Genomic DNA, 24,262 nt, shown 5'->3' on the forward strand with positions numbered 1-24,262 from the left:
CTTTTTTTTTCTTCCCTAGCACTACACAGCTGATTCAAATAACCAACTCATTATCAAGCTTTGACTATTTGAATCAGCTGTGTAGTGCTAGGGCAAAAAACAAAACATGCACCCATTGATTAAGTCATGAATTAGTAAAGAACTCCCCTCACCTGGCTGTCTAGGTCTTAATTCAAAGGAAAACCCAATAGATTTCAATATCTACCAGACACTCAGATTTTGTACCAGCCAAAACACACAAACTGATCAACATGTTTCTAAAACAATTAACTGTATTACTAGTAAGATGTAACTAATGTGGTATATTGTTTAATTACATTTTTTGTGACCCGAGTCTTTTAACCAAAATATCACAGATGAGCCAAAAATGTTCACCTGCCTGTTTAGGGGCGGCAGGTAGCCTCGAGGTTAGAGTGTATGGACTAGTAACCCAAAGGTTGCTAGAGCGAATCCCCGAGCTGACAAGGTAAAAATCTGTCGTTCTGCCCCTGAACAAGGCAGTTAAACCACTGTTCCTAGGCTGTCATTGTAAATAAGAATTTGTTCTTAACTGACTTGCCTAGTTAAATAAAAAAGGCGGGAAGTTACCATGGCAGCGTGACTAATCATGTTTGTGCCTGTCACCAACCTTTTCTGAGTCAAGATCACTTTCTGAGTCAAAATGCAAGCCGAGATCTACCTCTCAGATTTTTTTAAAACACAAGCCTATGCAACATTAACCATTTAAAAACAGTACTGTAGCAATGAAGATTGTGCAATAAGCTATAGACCCAATACATTATCACCGCATATTGGCTCTGCTTGAATTGCCCTGCCGATGCATTGTTCCGGAATATTTTTTTTTAATTATATTTTTAAATTTGAGGTAGGCTATATGATCACACTGGTAATAGATCCATTGTTGTATTACTTGTGAGGCACAGCTGAGTGAGCATACATTTAAATAATTCGCTTTTTATTTTTATTTTACTGGGCTGTTGGTGTCTGCATCTGATGGTCAGTCTCAGTGGAGGGAGAGAGCAGCAGAGTGAGGGTCCACCCCTCAACATCCCTCCGCTCTCCCTTTCCTCCACTGACACTGACCAAAAAGGGACACCGTCTTCCAGCTGATGGGGAAACTTGTCGCACTGCATTATTTAATGCAAAAATGTTGTTACTCCTATGAACAGAGAAAGTGAAATATTCCTCGATATTAAAAAATACCCAAGCTGCTAATAATAACAACGCAAGCCTATAAATACACTTGCCTACTCATTCATTACTGCTGCACTGCTTGTTGTAGAGCTGAGCGGAAATAGGAAGAACGCACATTTCATGGCTTATAATAGTGTTGAATACTAGGTGTTGACAGTGCAGAGTTTATAACTTAAAGATCAAATCAAATTTATTTTTATATAGCCCTTCGTACATCAGCTGATATCTCAAAGTGCTGTACATAAACCCAGCCTAAAACCCCAAACAGCAAGCAAAGCATGTGAAAGAAGCACGGTGGCTAGGAAAAACTCCCTAGGAAAAACTCCCTAGAAAGGCCAAAAAACCTAGGAAGAAACCTAGAGAGGAACCAGGCTATGAGGGGTGGCCAGTCCTCTTCTGGCTGTGCAGGGTGGATATTATAACAGAACATGGTCAAGATGTTAAAATGTTCATAAATGACCAGCATGGTCAAATAATAATAATCATAGTAGTTGTCGAGGGTGCAACAAGCACGTCCGGTGAACAGGTCAGGGTTCCATAGCCGCAGGCAGAACAGTTGAAACTGGAGCAGCAGCACGGCCAGTTGGACTGGGGACAGCAAGGAGTCATCATACCAGGTAGTCCTGTGGCATGGTCCTAGGGCTCAGGTCCTCCGAGAGAAAGACAGAAAGAGAGAATTAGAGAGAGCATATTTAAATTCACACAGGACACCGGATAAGACAAGAGAAATACTCCAGATGTAACAGACTGACCCTAGCCCCCCGACACAAACTACTACAGCATAAATACTGGAGGCTGAGACAGGAGGGATCAGAAGACACTGTGGCCCCATCCGATGATACCCCCGGACAGGGCCAAACAGGCAGGATATAACCCCACCCACTTTGCCAAAGCACAGCCCCCACACCACTAGAGGGATGTCTCCAACCACCAACTTACCGTCCTAAGACAAGGCCGAGTATAGCCCACAACGATCTCCGCCATGGCACAACCCAAGGGGGGGCGCCAACCCAGACAGGAAGACCACGTCAGTGACTCAACCCACTCAAGTGACGCACCCCTCCCATGGACGGCATGGAAGAACACCAGTAAGCCAGTGACTCAGCCCCTGTAAAAGGGTTAGAGGCAGAGAATCCTAGTGGAAAGAGGGGAACCGGCAAGGCAGAGACAGCAAGGGTGGTTCGTTGCTCCAGCCTTTCCGTTCACCTTCACACTCCTGGGCCAGACTATACTTAATCATAGGACCTACTGAAGAGATAAGTCTTCAGTAAAGACTTAAAGGTTGAGACTGAGTCTGCGTCTCTCACATTGGTAGGCAGACCATTCCATAAAAATGGAGCTCTATAGGAGAAAGCTCTACCTCCAGCCGTTTGCTTAGAAATTCTAGGGACAATTAGGAGGCCTGCGTCTTGTGACCGTAGCGTACGTGTAGGTATGTACGGCAGGACCAAATTGGAAATATAGGTAGGAGCAAGCCCATGTAATGCTTTGTAGGTTAGCAGTAAAACCTTGAAATCAGCCCTTGCCTTAACAGGAAGCCAGTGTAGGGAGGCTAGCACTGGAGTAATATGATCAAATTTTCTGGTTCTAGTCAGGATTCTAGCAGCCGTATTTAGCACTAACTGAAGTTTATTTAGTGCTTTATCCGGGTAGCCGGAAAGTAGAGCATTGCAGTAGTCCAGCCTAGAAGTAACAAAAGCATGGATTAATTTTTCTGTGTCATTTTTGGACAGAAAACTTCTGATTTTTGCAATGTTACGTAGATGGAAAAAAGCTGTCCTTGAAACAGTCTTGATATGTTCTTCAAAAGAGAGATCAGGGTCCAGAGTAACGCCGAGGTCCTTCACAGTTTTATTTGAGACGACTGTACAACCATCCAGATTAATTGTCAGATTCAACAGAAGATCTCTTTGTTTCTTGGGACCTAGAACAAGCATCTCTGTTTTGTCCGAGTTTAAAAGTAGAAAGTTTGCAGCCATCCACTTCTTTATGTCTGAAACACAGGCTTCTAGCGAGGGCAATTTTGGGGCTTCACCATGTTTCATTGAAATGTACAGCTGTGTGTCGTCCACATAGCAGTGAAATTTAACATTATGTTTTCGAATGACATCCCCAAGAGGTAAAATATATAGTGAAAACAATAGTGGTCCTAAAACGGAACCTTGAGGAACACCGAAATTTACAATTGATTTGTCAGAGGACAAACCATTCACAGAGACAAACTGATATCTTTCCGACAGATAAGATATAAACCAGGCCAGAACTTGTCCATGTAGACCAATTTGGGTTTCCAATCTCTCCAAAAGAATGTGGTGATCGATGGTATCAAAAGCGGCACTAAGATCTAGGAGCACGAGGACAGATGCAGAGCCTCGGTCTGACGTCATTAAAAGGTCATTTACCACCTTCACAAGTGCAGTCTCAGTGCTATGATGGGGTCTAAAACCAGACTGAAGCGTTTCGTATACATTGTTTGTCTTCAGGAAGGCAGTGAGTTGCTGTGCAACAGCTTTTTCTAAAATTTTTGAGAGGAATGGAAGATTCGATATAGGCCGATAGTTTTTTATAATTTCTGGATCAAGATTCGGCTTTTTCAAGAGAGGCTTTATTACTGCCACTTTTAGTGAGCTTGGTACACATCCGGTGGATAGAGAGCCGTTTATTATGTTCAACATAGGAGGGCCAAGCACAGGAAGCAGCTCTTTCAGTAGTTTAGTTGGAATAGGGTCCAGTATGCAGCTTGAGTGTTTGGAGGCCATGATTATTTTCATCATTGTGTCAAGAGATATAGTACTAAAACACTTTAGTATCTCCCTTGATCCTAGGTCCTGGCAGAGTTGTGTAGACTCAGGACAATGGAGTTTTGGAGGAATACCCAGATTTAAAGAGGGGTCTGTAATTTGCTTTCTAATGATCATGATCTTTTCCTCAAAGAAGTTCATAAATGTATTACTGCTGAAGTGAAAGCCATCCTCCATTTGCGAAGGCTGCTTTTTAGTTAGCTTTGCGACAGTATCAAAAAGAAATTTCGGATTGTTCTTATTTTCCTCAATTAAGTTGGAAAAATAGGATGATCGAGCAGTAGTGAGGGCTCTTCGATACTGCACGGTACTGTCTTTCCAAGCTAGTCGGAAGACTTCCAGTTTGGTGTGGCGCCATTTCCGTTCCAATTTTCTGGAAGCTTGCTTCAGAGCTCGTGTATTTTCTGTATACCAGGGAGCTAGTTTCTTATGACAGATGTTTTAAATTTTTAGGGGTGCAACTGCATCTAGGGTATTGCGCAAGGTTAAATTGAGTTCCTCGGTTAGGTGGTTAACTGATTTTTGTCCTCTGACGTCCTTGGGTAGGCAGAGGCAGTCTGGAAGGGCATCAAGGAATCTTTGGGTTGTCTGAGAATTTATAGCACGACTTTTAATGCTCCTTGGTTGGGGTCTGAGCAGATTATTTGTTGCAATTGCAAACGTAATAAAATGGTGGTCCGATAGTCCAGGATTATGAGGAAAAACATTAAGATCCACAACATTTATTCCATGGGACAAAACTAGGTCCAGAGTATGACTGTGGCAGTGAGTAGGTCCAGAGACATGTTGGACAAAACCCACTGAGTCGATGATGGCTCCGAAAGCCTTTTGGAGTGGGTCTGTGGACTTTTCCATGTGAATGTTAAAGTCACCAAAAATTAGAATATTATCTGCTATGACTACAAGATCCGATAGGAATTCAGGGAACTCAGTGAGGAACACTGCATATGGCCCAGGAGGCCTGTAAACAGTAGCTATAAAGAGTGAGTGAGTAGGCTGCATAGATTTCATGACTAAAGCTCAAAAGATGAAAACGTCTTTTTTTTTTTTTTTTTTTTTATTGAAATTTGCTATCGTAAATGTTAGCAACCCCTCCGCCTTTGCCGGATGCACGGGGGGTATGGTCACTAGTGTAACCAGGGGGTGAGGCCTCATTTAACACAGTAAATTCATCAGGCTTAAGCCATGTTTCAGTCAGGCCAATCACATCAAGATTATTATCAGTGATTAGTTCATTGACTATAACTGCCTTGGAAGTGAGGGATCTAACATTAAGTAACCCAATTTTGAGATGTGACGTATCACAATCTCTTTCAATAATGGCAGGAATGGAGGAGGTCTTTATACTAGTGAGATTGCTAAAGCGAACACCGCCATTTTTAGATCGAGGCACAGACACGGTCTCAATGGAGAAAGCTGAGCTGACTACGCTGACTGTGCTAGTGGCAGACTCCACTAAGCTGGCAGGCTGGCTAACAGCCTGCTGCCTGGCCTGCACCCTATTTCATTGTGGAGCTAGAGGAGTTAGAGCCCTGTCTATGTTCGTAGATAAGATGAGAGCACCCCTCCAGCTAGGATGGAGTCCGTCACTCCTCAACAGGCCAGGCTTGGTCCTGTTTGTGGGTGAGTCCCAAAAAGAGGGCCAATTATCTACAAATTCTATCTTTTGGGAGGGGCAGAAAACAGTTTTCAACCAGCGATTGAGTTGTGAGACTCTGCTGTAGAGCTCATCACTCCCCCTAACTGGGAGGGGGCCAGAGACAATTACTGGATGCCGACACATCTTTCTAGCTGATTTACACGCTGAAGTTATGTTGCGCTTGGTGACCTCTGACTGTTTCATCCTAACATCGTTGGTGCCGACGTGGATAACAATATCTCTATACTCTCTACACTCGCCAGTTTTAGCTTTAGCCAGCACCGTCTTTAGATTAGCCTTAACGTCGGTAGCCCTGCCCCCTGGTAAACAGTGTATGATCGCTGGATGATTCGTTTTAAGTCTAATACTGCGGGTAATGGAGTCGCTAATGACTAGGGTTTTCAATTTGTCAGAGCTAATGGTGGGAGCCGTCGGCGTCTCAGACCCCACAACGGGAGGAATAGAGACCAGAGAAGTCTCGGCCTCCGACTCGCTTAATGGGGAGAACCGGTTGAAAGTTTCTGTCGGCTGAATAAGCGACACCGGTTGAGCATTCCTACAGCGTTTCCCTCCAGAAGCCATGAGAAAGATGTCCGGCTGCGGGGACCGTGCGAGGGGGTTTATACTAACGTTACTATCTGTACTTACTGGTGGCACAGACGCTGTTTCATCCTTTCCTACACTGAAATTACCCTTGCCTAACGATCGCGTCTGAAGCTGGGCTTGCAGCACAGCTATCCTTGTCGTAAGGCGATCGTTCTCCTGTATATTGTAAGTACAACGACTGCAATTAGAAGGCATCATGTTAATGTTACTTAGCTTAGGCTGTTTGAAGTCCTGACGAACCATGTCCAGATAAAACCTCCGGGGTGAAAAAGTTGAATGAAAAAAGTTGAGTGAGGGAAAAAGTAAAAATATACGGTAATGAAAAAGTAAAAAACCGTCAGGTAGCAAAGTAAGATCGGCAACAAAACGCACAGCAGCGTAAACAAGTCTGCAAGTTGTGACCGGAAACAGGAAACAGGAAATTATCCCCAATGCAAAGATCAACTCACTGGGCTCCCGAGTGGCACTGCATCTCAGTGAAAGAGGCGTCACTACAGTCCCTGGTTCGAATCCAGGCTGAATCACATCCGGCCTTGATTGGGAGTCCCATAGGGCGGTGCCCGGGTTTGGCTGGGTTAGGCCGTCATTGCAAATAAAAATGTGTTCTTAACTGACTTGCCTGTGTAACCAATGTGAAATGGCTAGCTAGTCAGCGGTGGTGCGCGCTAATGTCGTTTCAATCGGTGACATCACTCGCTCTGAGACCTTGAAGTAGTTGTTCCCCTTGCTCTGCAAGGGCCGTGGCTTTTGTGGAATGATGGGTAACGATGCTTTGAGGGTGACTGTTGTCTGTGTGCAGAGGGTCCCTGGTTCGAGCCCAGGTAGGGGCGAGGAGAGGGACGGAAGCTGTACTGTTACACCTGGTTAAATAAAATAAATAAAAACAGCAGATATTTTCTGTATTCCTTGACAGTTTCTCTCTAGTGATGGTTTTAAACGTTTTGAAATCTGACGGTATCAATTTTTCTGTTGCTTTCTTTTATGCCTTCTAAATTACTGCAGACACACACGGTGATCTGAACCATCCGATTGGCCAGCTGTAGACCTATAGTGCACTTGATTTGCTCTCTGGGCGCGCAGGGAAGGCAGAGTTTGTACCTTCAGACACATGAAATGGTTCAAAATGGCAACAGTTTGCCTATCTGGCACGTGAATCGGGTGCACCTACTGCCAACAGCTCGAGACAAATAAAAAATATAAGGACACAAGGCATTATCGTTTTTACAGAAATGTTTGCCGATCAACTAGGTTGGTGACCACAGGACTAGTAGAAGCATTGTCTTCTCTTCCCTAGCAGTTTAAACTCAAATATAGAAAAACAACCTAGCTTGTAAACAAAACAAAGTCTCACTTTAGTAGACTTTCGTTTCAAGTAAATTAGACCAACTTTTATGCTTGTGTACTTCTAAAATTGTATCTTTCGCTTAGCTCTTCACCTGAGTATAGACCCCATCCAGGCAGTGTTGCAGCGCAAGGTAGAAGGGAAAGGGGGATCCTGGGCTATATACAGTGAGGGGGGAAAAAGTATTTGATCCCCTGCTGATTTTGTACGTTTGCCCACTGACAAAGAAATGATCAGTCTATAATTGTAATGGTAGGTTTATTTGAACAGTGAGAGACAGAATAACAACAAAAAATCCAGAAAAACGCATGTAAAAAAATTTAGAAATTGATTTGTATTTTAATGAGGGAAATAAGTATTTGACCCCCTCTCAATCAGAAAGATTTCTGGCTCCCAGGTGTCTTTTTATACAGGTAACGAGCTTAGATTAGGAGCACACTCTTAAAGGGAGTGCTCCTAATCTCAGCTTGTTACCTGCATAAAAGTCACCTGTCCACAGAAGCAATCAATCAATCAGATTCCAAACTCTCCACCATGGCCAAGACCAAAGAGCTCTCCAAGGATGTCAGGGACAAGATTGTAGACCTACACAAGGCTGGAATGGGCTACAAGACCATCGCCAAGCAGCTTGGTGAGAAGGTGACAACAGTTGGTGAAATTATTCGCAAATGGAAGAAACACAAAATAACTGTCAATCTCCCTCGGCCTGGGGCTCCATGCAAGATCTCACCTCGTGGAGTTGCAATGATCATGAGAACGGTGAGGAATCAGCCCAGAACTACATGGGAGGATCTTGTCAATGATCTCAAGGCAGCTGGGACGATAGTCACCAAGAAAACAATTGGTAACACACTACGCCGTGAAGGACTGAAATCCTGCAGCGCCCGCAAGGTCCCCCTGCTCAAGAAAGCACATATACATGCCCGTCTGAAGTTTGCCAATGAACATCTGAATGATTTAGAGGACAACTGAGTGAAAGTGTTGTGGTCAGATGAGACCAAAATGGAGCTCTTTGGCATCAACTCAACTCGCCGTGTTTGGAGGAGGAGGAATGCTGCCTATGACCCCCAAGAACACCATCCCCACCTTCAAACATGGAGGTGGAAATATTATGCTTTGGGGGTGTTTTTCTGCTAAGGGGACAGGACAACTTCACCACATCAAAGGGACGATGGATGGGCCATGTACCGTCAAATCTTGGGTGAGAACCTCCTTCCCTCAGCCAGGCCATTGAAAATGGGTCGTGGATGGGTATTCCAGCATGACAATGACCCAAAACACACGGCCAAGGCAACAAAGGAGTGGCTCAAGAAGAAGCACATTAAGGTCCTAGAGTGGCCTAGCCAGTCTCCAGACCTTAATCCCATAGAAAATCTGTGGAGGGAGCTGAAGGTTCGAGTTGCCAAACGTCAGCCTCGAAACCTTAATGACTTGGAGAAGATCTGCAAAGAGGAGTGGGACAAAATCCCTCCTGAGATGTGTGCAAACATGGTGGCCAACTACAAGAAACATCTGACCTCTGTGATTGCCAACAAGGGTTTTGCCACCAAGTACTAAGTCATGTTTTGCAGAGGGGTCAAATACTTATTTCCCTCATTAAAATGCAAATCATTTTCTAACATTTTTGACATGCGTTTTTCTGGATTTTTGTTGTTATTCTGTCTCTCACTGTTCAAATAAACCTACCATTAAAATTATAAACTGATCATTTCTTTGTCAGTGGGCAAACGTACAAAATCAGCAGGGGATCAAATACTTTATTCCCTCACTGTAGGATTCGTAGTTCTTTGACCGATTAATTCACCAGCTATAAAACAAAACGTCAGAAATACTTTTGAGAACAGCTTCTCCAGCATTTATTTTAGCATAAATGTGATCATAATTGACTATTTTTATTCACAAATGTTCGAACTGTGGAGCCCTGACCAACCACCAACAACGTGGCTGGTAAAATAAATATTTTACCCGCCAATGCCAAAATCTACCCACATTTGGCAGGTGGGGGTGGTCATTTTAAAAGGTGCTACACAGGATTTATTTTTATTTCTGCATTGTAATTTCATAAAATATCAATCTGCAGTAATAGTGGAATGATATTTCACAGTATTACTTTTCGCCGGTGTTATTGGCTGTGATATTTGCCTATTGATTTCTCCCGCTGGAGAGTCATCTCGTGTCAAAATGGGAAAGCTGTTCTGACTTTTTGGCGGTATTATCGAGTGGCAATCGCTTTGTCTTTTCCTGGTTGCTAAAAAGCTACGCTGTTCGCTCAATTTCAGTTTGTGAGAAAACAAGCACTGAATAATGTAGGGAATCCTTGTATCATCTACATCGCTGTGAAATATATTTTCATTAACAAAAAAATATATTTGAAGCTGATGGACCAAAACCGAAAATAAAGGGTCAAGCGCAAGTCTCCGACATGTTACGGGGAAATAGGATAAGATTTGGTTGCAGCCTAGTACTTAGTGAATTGCAAGATATTTCACAGCAATTTAGATGGAAGCACTATTCAGTGCTTATTTTCAGATGCCGCTCTGGCCAGAGAAATCAATTGGCGAATATCACAACACTGTGAAACACAATCATTACACTATTTTTATTTTATTGATTTCACTAGGCAAGTCAGTTAAGAACAAATTATTATTTACAATGACGGCCTACCCCGGACAACGCTGGACCAGTTGTGCGCCGCCCTATGGGACTCCCAATCCCTGCCAGATACGATACAGCCTGGATTCAAACCAGGGACTATAGTGACACCTCTTGCACTGAGATGCAGTGCCTGAGACCACTGCGCCACTCGAGAGCCCAACTTAACTGCAGATATATTGACATTTTATGAAATTACAATAAAAACAATTATCTATGTATAGCACCTTTTAAAGTACAGAAGTTGTTATTGTACATTTAGGCTCTTTGTTGAGTCAGAGTTCACACCTGGGAAGAGGTTGGCATAAGGCTAAGTAACTCCCCTGCAGGGACCTGGGCGTTATTCGTGTGGGTGGGAGGATCTGCTAGTCGTGTTTTGAGAGGATTCATCATAATATCTCGCTGTTTCCCCCATTAATTTACTTTGGACTTATTTGCACAGTTTTGTGAGGGGCTATTTTTCCCTCACCTGTACCTCTGACCATTGTCTCATTGGTACTCTGCTCAGAGTTATGCCCTCCTTACCAAGAAGTCCGGTCACATCTCAAACACTTCAGTGTCACCTGCTGCATTCACAGACTAAGTCAAGGAACAATATGGAGCTTCAGCTCTCGAAGAAACAATGACAGCCCTTGAACTTATTTAGAGAGGCAATTTCATTAAAATGTGATAATAATAAAAAGATGATCAGAACAGGAGATGACCTACACACAGAACTGATAAGCTGCTTTCAAACCCCATCTCAGTAATTGCAGAAGGGACCATCCATGGTCTGAATCTGACTTTGAAACCAGTCTGGCTGTAAGCAGTCTTCATATGATACACAACGAATGGTGGAAACGAACTAGGCTACACGGAGTCTGCTGCAGTGCTCTCAGGTACTTTTTCTCAGAGCAAAGGGTCTTTTGTGTTCCAATGTTTTCATGTATAATTCCTGATATAAGAAGCTTCACAGCTAGCGGTGGAAACCTGTAGGAGCTGCTGCTGTTGGTCTGTGTTGAGCTGTGCTGTGTGGTGGGTCTATTGCAGTTGGAGTTTGGGGGGTTGGTTGGTTTGTTTGTTTGTTTGTTGAAGCCTGTGTGAATCCCTCAGGGAGCCTCGTTATTAATGATTTGACTAGAAATCCCTGCTGGTGGGATCCGGAGATGAAAATACCATTGTGGTGAGCTATGTTATCAGTAGATCAGCTGACTTATCCAGACTAACCTTCTGTTGTTTTGTGGCAACCTTGTAGCCAGGGTCTGAGTTTTACTGAGTTCTGGGCTTTTAGGAAAGTTGAATGCTCATTTACTGCATTTCTAAATTATTTAAAATCTATAAAATGCTATTTGGAAACAGCAACAAATAAAAAAGCAATAAGTACTGCAGCCATTATCACATTGGTTGCTTCATTCACCACAGTTGATCAACAAACACATAGCCTATTAGCTGCTTCACATTAACTCTGCACTGGAATTAAAAACTATAATTTAATAAGTACAGAGGGATCTGTTTGCAGAAAATGTATTTTATTAACAAAAGGTAAACAAAAGTTTGCTTTACAAAACTTTTTGTTGTTGAAGTTTTACAGCTAATATCCTGCAATTGTACATGTTTTGCCATGACTTATGCCATGTTAATAGGATATCTGAGTGAGAGTGACTAACAAAATCAATGAGGGCCCCCTCGAGGTCAGGGCCCCTGTCCCCTCTCATTGAAGCCACGGAAGGTCAAGGTCGACCGCGGGACTGCATAGTCTTGTTAACACTAGCATCTCTAGGTCCTTGACTTGAGTTCTGGAATGGCTGCTTTGATGTGTCGGCACGAAGTGACGATAATGAAGAGACTGTGCCCTCAGACTTCAAGGCTGAATGAATCAGGATCTATTGTTTTACATAGGACCGCCCCAGCTCTTCCGCTTCAAGCCAGCACTTCCAGGATAAGCAAACACACACAGTAGCTAGCACAAACCTTCGGAGTTTGGGCATCGTTTGCTGCTAACAGGAATAGAGCACACAAATCATCACACATATTTTTAAAACATGATAACAACCTGTCTATACTAAAACGAGTGACATATTAGACAACTGCAACCTGTTAAACATTACGATCTTGCGGCTAGCACGTAGCAACTAATGACCAAAAAAATAGCAACTAATGTTAGCTAGCATTGCTAACGTTACTTAGCATTGTTCAGCCCATAGAAAGCCAGCCAGCTAATTACCAGCTAGCTTGCTATCAACTCGAAATCGTCTAACTAATGAAATGTATGTGTTAGTTTATAACTAACTAGTTATAGGCTTTACATTTCCATACCTCACGGAAGTTATTCATTTTCCATTTCAGAATGTCCTCTGTTTACATAGTAGGGCAATGATGTGAACTGGGGTGGCAGGTAGCCTAGTGGTTAGACTAGTAACCGAAAGGTTGCACGATCAAATCCCGAGCTGATAAGGTAAAAAGCTGTCATTCTGCCCCTGAACAAGGAAGTTAACCCACTGTTCCTAGGCCGTCATTGTAAATAAGAATTTGTTCTTAACTGACTTGTCTACTTAAAGGAAGGTAAAATAAACTATTGAACTGTATGTTCAATTCTGGTACGTTTTCTCCCTGCCCCCTAACTTTTGGCAATGCATGAACATGAAGTACCCTAAACATTAATAGATCATAGTCTGGCTCCAAAAGATCAGACTACAGCAAGTATGAACAACAAAACCAAAATGGATATGAATAATCTTTCATAAAGTCAACCTAAAATGTATATCTAATGCAACATTTACTAATGTAAAGATAAAGAAAAGAGGGCATATACAAAATGTACTTTATTTTACAGGATGATATATAATGTGTGAAGAAAATAGGGAATGAATGTGAAGGTGTAGACTCAGTGAAGGTGTCTCATCCCTCTGTACCATGGTGTAGTGGAACAATTCTTGTTCAGCCTCGTAGCATGATTCTGATTCTGGCTAGTAGCATGGTTCTGATTCACCCTGCATCCCACTGCTGGCTTGCCTATGAAGCTAAGCAGGGTGGCTCCTGGTTGGTCCTTGGATGGGAGACCAGATGCTGCTGGGAAGTGCTGTTGGAGGGCCAGTAGGAGTCATTTTTTCCTCTGGTAAAAAAAAAAACAATGCCCCAGGGCGGTGATTGGGGACATTTCCCTGTGTAAGGTGTTGTCTTTTGGATGGGACGTTAAATGGGTGTCCTGACTCTGGTTACTACAGATCCCATGGCACTTATCGTAAGAGTTGGGGTGTCCTGGCTAAATTCCCAATCTGGCCCTCATACCATCATGGCCACCTAATCATCCCCAGCTTCCAATTGGCTCATTCATCCCCCCTCCTCTCCCCTGTAACTATTCCCCAGGTCATTGCTGTAAATGAGAATGTTCTCAGTCAACTTACCTGGTAAAATAAGACACAAATAAATAAAAAATGGCTGATCTGTAAATAGTGAAAGGACATTTTAGATGTCTATGGGACAGTTTACATTGTAACATTGTAAAACACTCAGTGGGCTATGAGGTTTTAAAACTTGAGACCCTATGGAGGATGAATGACCCGTTGAATTACAGAAACCCTGTACTTGTTCATATGAATTTGAGACTAAAAGGGTGGAACAACTGCAATTGGACAATAGAACAAATAAGCCTGAGCTTGCTTTATGCAGGTTCTATCATCTAGTAGTATGCACCTGTAATTAAAGTTATTCACACAATATACATGAGTGTTGACAATTTTAAAAGGTTCTATGAAAATCTATATAAATCAGAATTAAACAACCGTTTCACTGATCCTACAGCCTTCTTAGACTCAACAACCCTGAAGAAATTATCAGCTGACAAAAAAGAATAACGAAGATCAACCAAAAACAAATATTAGACACTGTTAAAAGATTTGTGTGGGGAAAAAAGCCCCAGGAATGCACGGCTTTCCCATAGAATTCTATTTAGTATTTTGGGACAAAGTAGTGCCCCTATTTACACAAATGACAGCACACATGTCACTCAGTTCAGTGCTTCCTAGTTCCATGTATCAAACAGTTATTTCAGTTATAATAAAACCAGGAACATCTGGAGAGTCCCCTGCTGCTTACAGACCCATAAGTTTAATAAATTGTCACAATGAAGTTATTGTTAAGCTCATAAGCAATACAATGGCAAAAGTCTTACCAGACCTCCAAGATGGCGTAGCAGTGGGATGTCTGTTTTGATTGTCTTGTCCCATCCCTTGTATATATCATTTTTTCGTATATATTTTTCATCTAATTTTCCATCTACGGACTGAACATACTCTCCTGCAACCCACCCCTTCTACATTTGCACACACTACATACATTTTTCGATTGTTCTTTTCTTTTGTGTTATTGACTGTACGTTTTGTTTTTGTGTAACTCTGTGTTGTTTTTGTTGCACTGCTCTGCTTTATCTTGGCCAAGTGGCAGTTGTAAATGAGAACTTGTTCTCAACTGGCCAACCTGGTTAAATAAAGGAGAAATAAAAAATATAAAAACCTGATACCTATAATTCAAAAAGGATTTATTAAAAATGGACCCAAACAAATACAAGAACATGTTTCAGTTTAATACAATACGCTAAGAAACGAGATATAGATTTATCAATAATGGCTGTTGATGCCGAAAAGGCTTTTGAACATCTTGAATGGCCTTTTCTATAAAAAAATTATGAAGCTTTCAACTTTCCAGCTGAAATAATAAATAAATAATATTATATAAATGTCCTAAAGAAGAAATATACACAAATAATACATCTGATGAAATTGCTTTAAAAAGGGGCACAAGACAGGGTTGTCCTCTCTGACCCCTCCTGTTTGCACTGGCAATTTAACCGCTTGCAGAAAGAATTAGAGAGGATCCAAACGTAACAGGTATCACTATTGGTAAACATGAATATAAACTAAACTTATTTGCAGATGATCTCCTGATATACCTGACCAATATTGAAAACTCGATGCCCCCCTTGCTAAAAATAAATAAATCTGAATACAAAAAAAATTACATTTACGTGGAATAAAACTAAATAATTGTCATAGGCGTTGTAAGGATTGGACCAAGGCGCAGCGGGTAAAGTGCTCATCTTTCTTTATTAAAGAAAACACTTAAACAAAATAAACTGATGACGAAACCAGTCCAGTAAGGTGCACAGACTCTACTGGAAACAACCACCCACAAAACTGACCAAACTACAATGACAAATAACCCCTTTTACTGGTCAGGACATGACAATAATGGCAATAAGAAAAATAATAACTAATCTACAGCAATCCTTTAAATGGACCACAAAAATATTAAATACATAGGATGCTTAATAAGGGACAACAAATATATAAAGATAACTTTATCCCATTACTCAACAATATGAAAGCAGATCTAATTAAATGGAACAATGTTCCCATAAATCTTACAGGTAGAATAAAGCTCTTCAGAATGGCTTGGCTCGCAAAGTTTTTATATTTGTTCTTGGTATTACCAATTACCCCAAGACATTCTTTAAAAAGTATACTCGGTCATAAGACTTAATATTGGCAAATAAAACTCCATAAAATAAAAAGGAAAGTTTTACACCTTCCTAAGTCTGAGGGTGGTTTTAACCTTCCAGACTTGGAATTGTATCAGCTCACTAAGACTTTTACTTGCACTAAAGAGAGGAGCAATATGTGCATGCTCATCCCCAGAATTTTTTCACGTGTCTATTTTCAAAGGATAAAGCTAAAAACATTAACAGCGTAATAGTTAACAACACTATAACAATATGGAAGAAAATGGCGCGTTATTCTACAGGAACCAATATCACTCCCTAAAAGCACAACCTTATGGAACAATCTTTGGATAGCTTTTCAGAATTCACTGATAAAATTGTCCACATGGAAAACTAAAGGCATAGAAACAGTAAATTACTTGGTAATAGGAAATACATTTATTTCAATTACAGAATTAAAAATCAATTTTGGACTGACCAATGTACATATTTTCAAGTACATGGAACTTAAACGTTTTATATCACAATTTCGATGTGAAATCTTTTCGACATCAGAGCAATCGTAAGGGAATCATATTTGAGTCAGAAAAAGGATATTCTTGTAATAGGTAAGATATACAGAACCTTGCAGAGAGCCTATCCAACTGACAATCTCTTCGAAAAAATATTAACTATTGGAACCAAGACAAAAAATAACTGATATTGGCACAAGATGGAGGGAATGTTGGAACATAACTTACAAACTAGTCATTGAAAATTCACACTTAATCCAGTATAAACTAATGTATATAATTTATTATACAAGAGACAAAATTCACAAATTCTACAGTACAATGGCAGCCATGTCTTAAGTGTAAAACTAACAATGACTCAATATTCCATGCCATCTGGGAATGTTATAAATTCCAAAAGTTATGGGCGGAGCTAGAAAGTTGGGTGTCAGAAGTATTACAATGTAAATGTACTTTTTAATCCGTCTGTCTGCGTATTTCAAGACATGGCATATGAAGGTGCAGTGAGATACCTGATGGGTTGGATGATACTTTTCTCGTCAATCATCTTGAAAAAAACATATAGTTAACTGGAAGTCAACAAATCCGCCATCGTTTACACTATGTATAGGTCAAATGCTTTATTATCTAAATGTTGAAAATGTGTGGGCGATGGAGAGACACTAAATGGTGCAGTTTGTGGCCATGTGGCAGAGAGTGATACGGGCACTGGAGATGGGGGTGTGAGCAGACAAGTCTGGGCAGTGGTGATGTTGTGGATGTTTGAATGCGTCTGCATGCTGTCGTTTGTATGCGTATGTATTGTGTATTTAATTGCTTCTAATACACCAGATGTACACTGAGTGTACAAAACATTAGGAACACCCTCCTAATATTGTGTTGTTGTACCCCCATTTTGCCCTCAGAACAGCCTCAATTTATTGGGGCATGGACTCGTTCAACAGGGTGCTGGCCCGTGTTTACTCCCATGTTTCCGACAGTTGTCCAAATTGTCTGGACGTCCTTTGGATGGTTGACCATTCTTGATACACACGGGAAACTGTATGTCATAGAAAGAGCAGGTGTTCCTAATGTTTTGTACACTCAGTGTATGTCCTTGAACCTATTATTTTAAAATCGCAGTGATAAGGATAATTTAGTCCGGTCGGCCTTCAACTTGATATGTAGCAATGGCCGTGCTTGGTAGTCACATTGCCATAACTTGGAAATAAGTCATGATACTATTATATACTTCTGTATATCATTATCAGTCCCCTGCCTCTAATTCCTCCTTCCCAGTTATCCAATGTTTCCCTCCTATTCGGGTACTTTTAAAAGAAGAGATGGTATTCAGTCCAATGCTCTCCTATTTCAGAGGGAAAACTGAACAGAAACTGTATTCATGTCGGCTGTGTTCTTCCTGGTTGCCATGACAGCAGTTGTGAGAGCAGGGCGGCTGTTGTCACAGGTTGTTTGTGCAGCTCTTGTGTTTATGGTCCTCAAAACATTCCAGAAGATACCGACCATTTACACTGAGCTGCACTGGTGACAGAACGCAATCATGGTTACTTTAAGACACCTTGGAGCCGGCGTGAGATATGGGTCGGAAAACGTACTTCAGTGCAGGGATGGGATATGCCACTGTACTCCAAATGTTACCTTTATCTACATTGATGCATCGAGAAGGTACAATTTGGGGTAAAGTGGCATATCCCATCGGACCCATATCTCGCACTGGCTCCACGGTGTCTTAATGTAACCATGATTGTGTTCAGACCCGGTAGGGTCGGTGTCTTCTGGCAACACAGAGAAGTAAGACGTCCACAGGACACTGCTCTAGCATAAAGCCAGCGTAATAGTACCATCTGACTGTGTAACAGTGAGATGGTATCAGCTATGATGACTCAACCTATTTCTACGGTGGTTCTATGTCTGGGACATTTTCCCTCCAGGGAAGCAGATATGCAGTTCTCAGTGTTCTATCTTCGCTCTATCTACAGTATCTGTACAGAGGAAAGAAGACTCTACTGCAGATGGGCACTCAAGGTCAGGCGCTCCTCTCCTTATTACCACACTCTGTCTTTATCTTTCTCAGTCTGCCAGTGATGCCCCGACAACACCCAAGTACACTAAGGATAACCGCGACATCTTCTTCCCTGCCTCTCTGCCAACCCCGGTCTTGCTCAGCCACACTGCCTGCCACCCTCTGTCCATCCAGATCCAGGACAGCCAAGCCAAACTACAGTACGAGCCCCTGGGCAAGGTGCCCAGACCTCCAGGCAGCGGCTCCCACGAGCAGCCCCAGCACAGGAGAGCCCCCCTGCCCATCCACCCTGCTTCAACTATGGCCTTCAACCCCCAAACAGGTCAGTTTCATCCCTCCTCATCTCAGTACATTTCACAAAGCACAGCAGTGAAACTGCCTGTTCTGTTTGAAAACAGACTCTAAAGCAGTTTAAAGTATGCTGCTACAAAGAGGACATGGTCATCAAACATTTTAATTACAATTGTGTAGTTCCTCTTTGGAGAATATAGTGTAATGTGAATTGATTTGTAACACCCGCAGTAATTTCGCTGAAAACTGGTTGTGTTCACTGTGCTGTATCTGCAGTTGATGATTCCCTGCGTGGTACCTGCTGCTCTAGGGGAGAAGGATAAATGAGACTGTCAAAGCTGCTCTCTCTCACTGTAATTATATAGACAGCCAGCAGGGGGCACACTTGCCCACTCAGAGCTGTGTTACGTAACTACTGTACACTATGAACTGGTTGAATTGTTTCTTATGTCTCTCTAGTACATCTGACACTTACAGATGGAAGTGTATAAAATAATGATCTGTCTTTAACTTGGAACACTGTTCTCCTGATGAAGCATTGTTTCTGTATGACAACTGTGCCAAGCCTCTTTAGTTTACAATCCTGATTGTTGAGTACATTAAATATTTAAGGAGGATAACACACACACACACACACACACACATACATACATGAGGTTAAGGAGATCAGTGCTCAGCATCGGGCAGCTTGGCACTGCAATCTACCAATGGTTTCCCAGGCAACCTGAATGAAGAGGTTGGGTAGAGGGGGAGTGAGATTATTGTATTTGCTGTCAGTGCTGCTAGGGCTATTGTACGTTGCTACATGGGGATGTGATTCTCGCAGGCAGGCTGAGGCATTACCCTCCCTCATATATCCTATCTGCCTCCAGCTTTCATTGTGGGGTCTGTTATGGCAGCCTGGAACAATATTTGAAACCAGTGTTTGTCTGTGTATAGAAATTACATTTATGTTCCAGTAAGCTCATGTTAATGTTGGTCATTGCAAACATTGTTGTTATAGTATAGTGCACTGCATATTAAATCAGTCTGAAATGGATTATTCTGCTAACCCCAGAAGTATGAGTGAGAGCCTGTCATCTTCTTTCTTCACTATGCTGGTGTGTTTGGATGATGTATGGATTGTGACCCAGCCAGGTCATGTGACGTGGTTGTTTCTCCAGATGAACTTGAGGAGCCCGCAGAGGGACTGTCCTACAGACAGCAGGAGTCTCATCTGTGCCAACAGATGAAGCTGGCCACTGTGTCCCCAGGGCAGGAGGCTGCAGGCTGGCACCTTGACGAGCATGCTTCCTGTAGTACCACACAACCCTGCTCAGGTAAGAACATTTACAACCAGGAAATACCAAGAGGGAAAGTAAGAATTCTAGTAAGGGCAGGAGAGTATCCTTGTTAGAAGTGCTCATAATGTTTCTATATCTCTAATGTTCAGACCAGCAGCTGTATGGCAGCAGTGAGCAGTCTAAGATGTCGGACCCCAGTCGTGTCCGCTCCCGCATCCCCCCCAACATGCCAAAGCTCTTCATCCCCTCCACTGTCACCAAGTTCCCCCCGGAAATTACCGTCACCCCGCCTACACCCACCCTACTCTCCCCCAAAGGAAGTATCTCAGAGGAAACCAAGCAGAGACTCAAGGTACTTTCCTGCTTCCTCTCTTTCCCCTTCTTTCGCTCTATCTATCAATTCCATCAATTGATCTATCTCTGGCCACTTTCTATCTTTTCACCCTGTCTGCTAACCTGTCTGTCAGTCGGACTAAACCCCTCCTGTTCTTTGTCCCCTGTTCCTGTTCCTGTCCCCTGTGCAGAACGTGATCCTGTCCTCCCAGTCGGCGGCCACAGTGAAGAAGGAGACGCTGAGCCAGCCAGCCCTGGAGGTGCAGGAGACCTCCAGCCAGGAGTCCTCTCTGGAGAGTGAATCAGACGATGGGGATGAGGAGGATGATTACATGGACATCTGAGCTACTGACCCTTCTCACAGCTACAAGAGTGAACAAACCCAGGCTGCTCATTTGAGCTAGACCTGACTTCCACCAACCCTTCCACCTTGTCTTGAAACAATGGAATGGTACATGTCACTGCAGCTAGTGTCTCTGTGTTGGTGCAGTTGGTCTATCTTGTATTGAATGGGAAAAAGCTCTAGAAAGTCACACTGTGGATGACTGGGCATGTTTTTAGTTAAACAACAATTTAGCAAAGTGCCATTTTACACTCATCACACCTGCCAGGTAGCCAAGGTCTCCATAGTCTTTCACATGAAAATGGGAAAGGGTGTAGAATGATGATCAACACTTACTGTAAGTTAAATGGTCAGAATTTGTGGATTGTTGCAATGCAATTGGCATCCTTGGCTGTGATTTATGCATCTTTCACAAGTAATGGGGACAAAAATTCAGCCTGCTTTTACTATATTTCAACTGCAGCTACATCCTTGTTGGTGGGATTCAACATCCCACACTGAGGTACTTCAACATGATATGTGCCATGGCAACATATGACTGTTGCCAGCCAACTTTTGTCCATACACATTGATATAAGAACCTAAACTGCAAGAAACCCACATTTGTATGTGACCTGTATTTTCATGGACACTATGATTTACTGAGGACCATCAGCTGCAAACCAGGCTTTTATATGGGCCTCCTAACGCAATGTTGAGGAACCTACTTCACCAAAGCTTAATAACCTGTAGCAGATTGGATATGTTTGCACTTCCCAGTGGGATGTCTTTGATTTGTCTTTTGTTTGTTCTATTTTTGTACTTCACTGGATTATTTCAAGTCTTGTTTGATTTTGTCCTTTGTTTCTGTGTGGATTTGTAGCTTGGAGGAGTCTTTACCAGGAAGAGGTCTTGTCACCAGCATTGCTCAGGATAATAGACAGAGAGATGTTTTGGATTAGCCTGAATTAGCTTTTGTACATCACACTTAAAACATATTTTCCAATGAGGCAACTCTTATTGGGTTCGGGTGTTTATTTAGCATTGGGGTCAAGTACATCTCAATTCTAGTCAATTTAGGAAACAAATTCAATTTAACTTAATCAGTTGTGCGTCAGTTTATTTTCTGAATTCACTGGCATTGTAAGGGAAGGTGTGGATGTTCCTAATTCAGATAAAATGCCTTCCCGATGGATCAGTTTTGGTAAATAGGTTTAAATTCAAAGTAAACTCGGAAAGGGGATAGTTAGTCAGTTGTACAGAATACAATATAATGTTTTTTACAGATTGTTTTCTATAAAAAGAAGGATATGTAGTGTATGTTTATTGTCAAAAACACGACTTTTTAAAAAAGGAAGAAATTATTCATTAATAATTGTAAAGGACATTGCCCAAACAAGTCTTGCTTGACTACCTGTAAATGGATGTTTGTATTTTTTGATGTATAATACTGTTTTGTATTTCTACTGCTGAGCTTCTTATGGGAATATGTAATGGCTAAAAGGTGACTTTGGGTTCAAGGCTTTTCTTCTGCTCTTCAACCTTAGCTCAGGCTGGGGAGTTGTTGTTCTCTACATATTGACTTGCCACATTAAAGATGTCACAACAAAAATATACTTGATACACTCATACCTGGTCTTTGCTCTTTAACTCTTATTTCCATTACTTACATTTTCTGTTTGTTTTCATATTTAGTTTGAACTTCAACCTCTGGCAGCTGTATTGGTTGCAAAAGCTGTATGTATACAGTAGTTTAGACCAATTGGCAAGACAACCTCAATGTCATTCAGTTCTACAGACTACAATTCTAGTCAAGTTTGACCTAAACAAAACAACCTGTGGCAAAGTGTCACTCTTTCCACAAACATGTCCCCTGTGTATCAATCATGTTTTCTATCTCCACAATCTCCTCTAGCTGAGACCACCCTGTCTCTCTCTGACATTTTAGTCAAAGGGCTCGTACACTTCAGTGTGAAGTCTCTGACACGAGGGAAGTCATTAGCCTTCATTAGCAACTTCCAGAAGTTTCTTATGAAGTGCTGTGAGTTTGTCATTTGCCCCTTTGTCAGGAAAGCTACATTTGAGGTTTGTTTTCTTATGAGGTGGACCAAATGTGTGATCCCCCATCCCCTAGGTTGTAGTTTTGAGATCTCTCTTCTCCAAGCCTTGATAGGGCAGTGGTAAGTGATTTGTTCAGTCTTTTCTGTCTTATCTGTCTGTCAACAGGAAGAAGTTAACTACAGTTGAAGTCAGAAGTTTACATACACCTTAGCCAACTACATTTAAACTCAGTTTTTCACAATTCCTGACATTTAATCCTAGTAAAAATTCCCTGTCTTAGGTCAGTTAGGATCACCGCTTTATTTAATTTAATATCATAGAACAGAATCTGTATGATTTAAAGCTGATTCTAAATTTGGGTAAAACAAAATGCATGGTATTTTCAAATGCCAGGCATGCTACTAATCATGTCATTGCTACATTGGCTGGACATACTATAGAGCAAGTTAAAGTGTACAAATATTTGGGTGTGTGGGTTGATGATAAGCTGAGCTTCACTGTGCATGTATAAAACTTGATAAGGAAGCTCAAGCTGAAAATAGGTTTTTATTACCAGCATAAGGCTTGTTTTTCTTTTGAGGCCAGGAAGGAGCTGGTACAATGTATATTACTGGCGGTTTTAGATTTTAGTGGTGTTATATATATATATATATATATATATATATATATATATATATATATATATATATATATATGCAGGCCTCAGCCACTACCCTGAGAGCACTTGATTCAGTATAACATGCAGCCCTCAGGTTCATTACAACACATTGTGAGCTCTACAGCGCTGTTGGCTGGTCGTCATTGACCTTGCGTAGGCTTAAACACTGGTATACACTGATTTATAATATTGGGTAAAATGCCATTTTATCTCTGTTCTTTTTTAGTCAGGTCGGTAAATAAATATCAATTACGGTCCCATTCTCTTATGATTCTAACAGTACCAAAAATTGGAACAGGTCATGGTAGAAATAGTTTTAGTTACTTAGCTTCGTGGTCCTGGAATTCGCTCCTGAACATTTTAAAATTTGATGATGTAGTTTCGTTGGTGGAGTTTAAACACTTGATCGATGTATATATCATAGAAGAGTGTAATTGTTTTTAGGCCATCTGTTTTTAGTCAACTTTTGTGCTTTTAATGTAAAATGTTTTGTTGTATCTGTGCTTATAGTTTTGTTTAATGTTGTGTTCGTGTATGTAAGTTCTTTTGTCTGAAACATTGTTCCCCCTGCTGCTACTGGACCAGGTCTCTCTTGGAAAAGAGATGTTATCTCAATGAGAAAACCCGGTATAAATAAAGGTAAAATAATACTTTGGGCCAATTTTGGCCCATTCCTTCTGACAGAGCTGGTGTAACTGAGTCAGGTTTGTAGACCTCCTTGCTCGCACACACTTTTTCAGTTGTGCCAAGAAATTTTCTACAGGATTGAGGTCAGGGCTTTGTGATGGCCACTCAATATATCAATATATCCACATAATTTTCCTCCCTCATGATGCCATCTATTTTGTGAAGTGCACCAGTCCCTCCTGCAGTAGAGCACCCCCACAACATGATGCTGCCACCCCTGTGCTTCACGGTTGGGATGGTGTTGTTCGGCTTGCAAGCCTCCCCCTTTTCCTCCAAACATAACGATGGTCATTATGGCCAAACAGTCCTATTTTTGTTTCATCAGACCAGAGGACATTTCTCCAAAAAGTACTATCTTTGTCCCCATGTGCAGTGGCTTTTT

The 24,262-nt window shown here is 41.7% G+C and overlaps 1 pseudogene across 1 annotated transcript in view; it reads left to right on the forward strand.

Annotated features, from left to right (window-relative positions):
• The window catches only part of LOC106580214 (calcineurin-binding protein cabin-1-like), a 139,021-nt pseudogene extending 116,926 nt beyond the window's left edge, over positions 1-22,095 (forward strand). The window contains exons 26-29 of the transcript XR_014381971.1: positions 18,297-18,567; positions 19,670-19,855; positions 19,969-20,171; positions 20,344-22,095. The product of XR_014381971.1 is annotated as a calcineurin-binding protein cabin-1-like (transcript). The remainder of the gene's footprint in view (positions 1-18,296; positions 18,568-19,669; positions 19,856-19,968; positions 20,172-20,343) is intronic.
• Positions 22,096-24,262: the final 2,167 nt, after the last annotated feature.

The sequence above is a fragment of the Salmo salar genome, chromosome 20 (genome assembly GCF_965601325.2).
Source record: "Salmo salar chromosome 20, fSalSal1, whole genome shotgun sequence".
NCBI classification, from domain to species: Eukaryota; Metazoa; Chordata; class Actinopteri; order Salmoniformes; family Salmonidae; genus Salmo; species Salmo salar.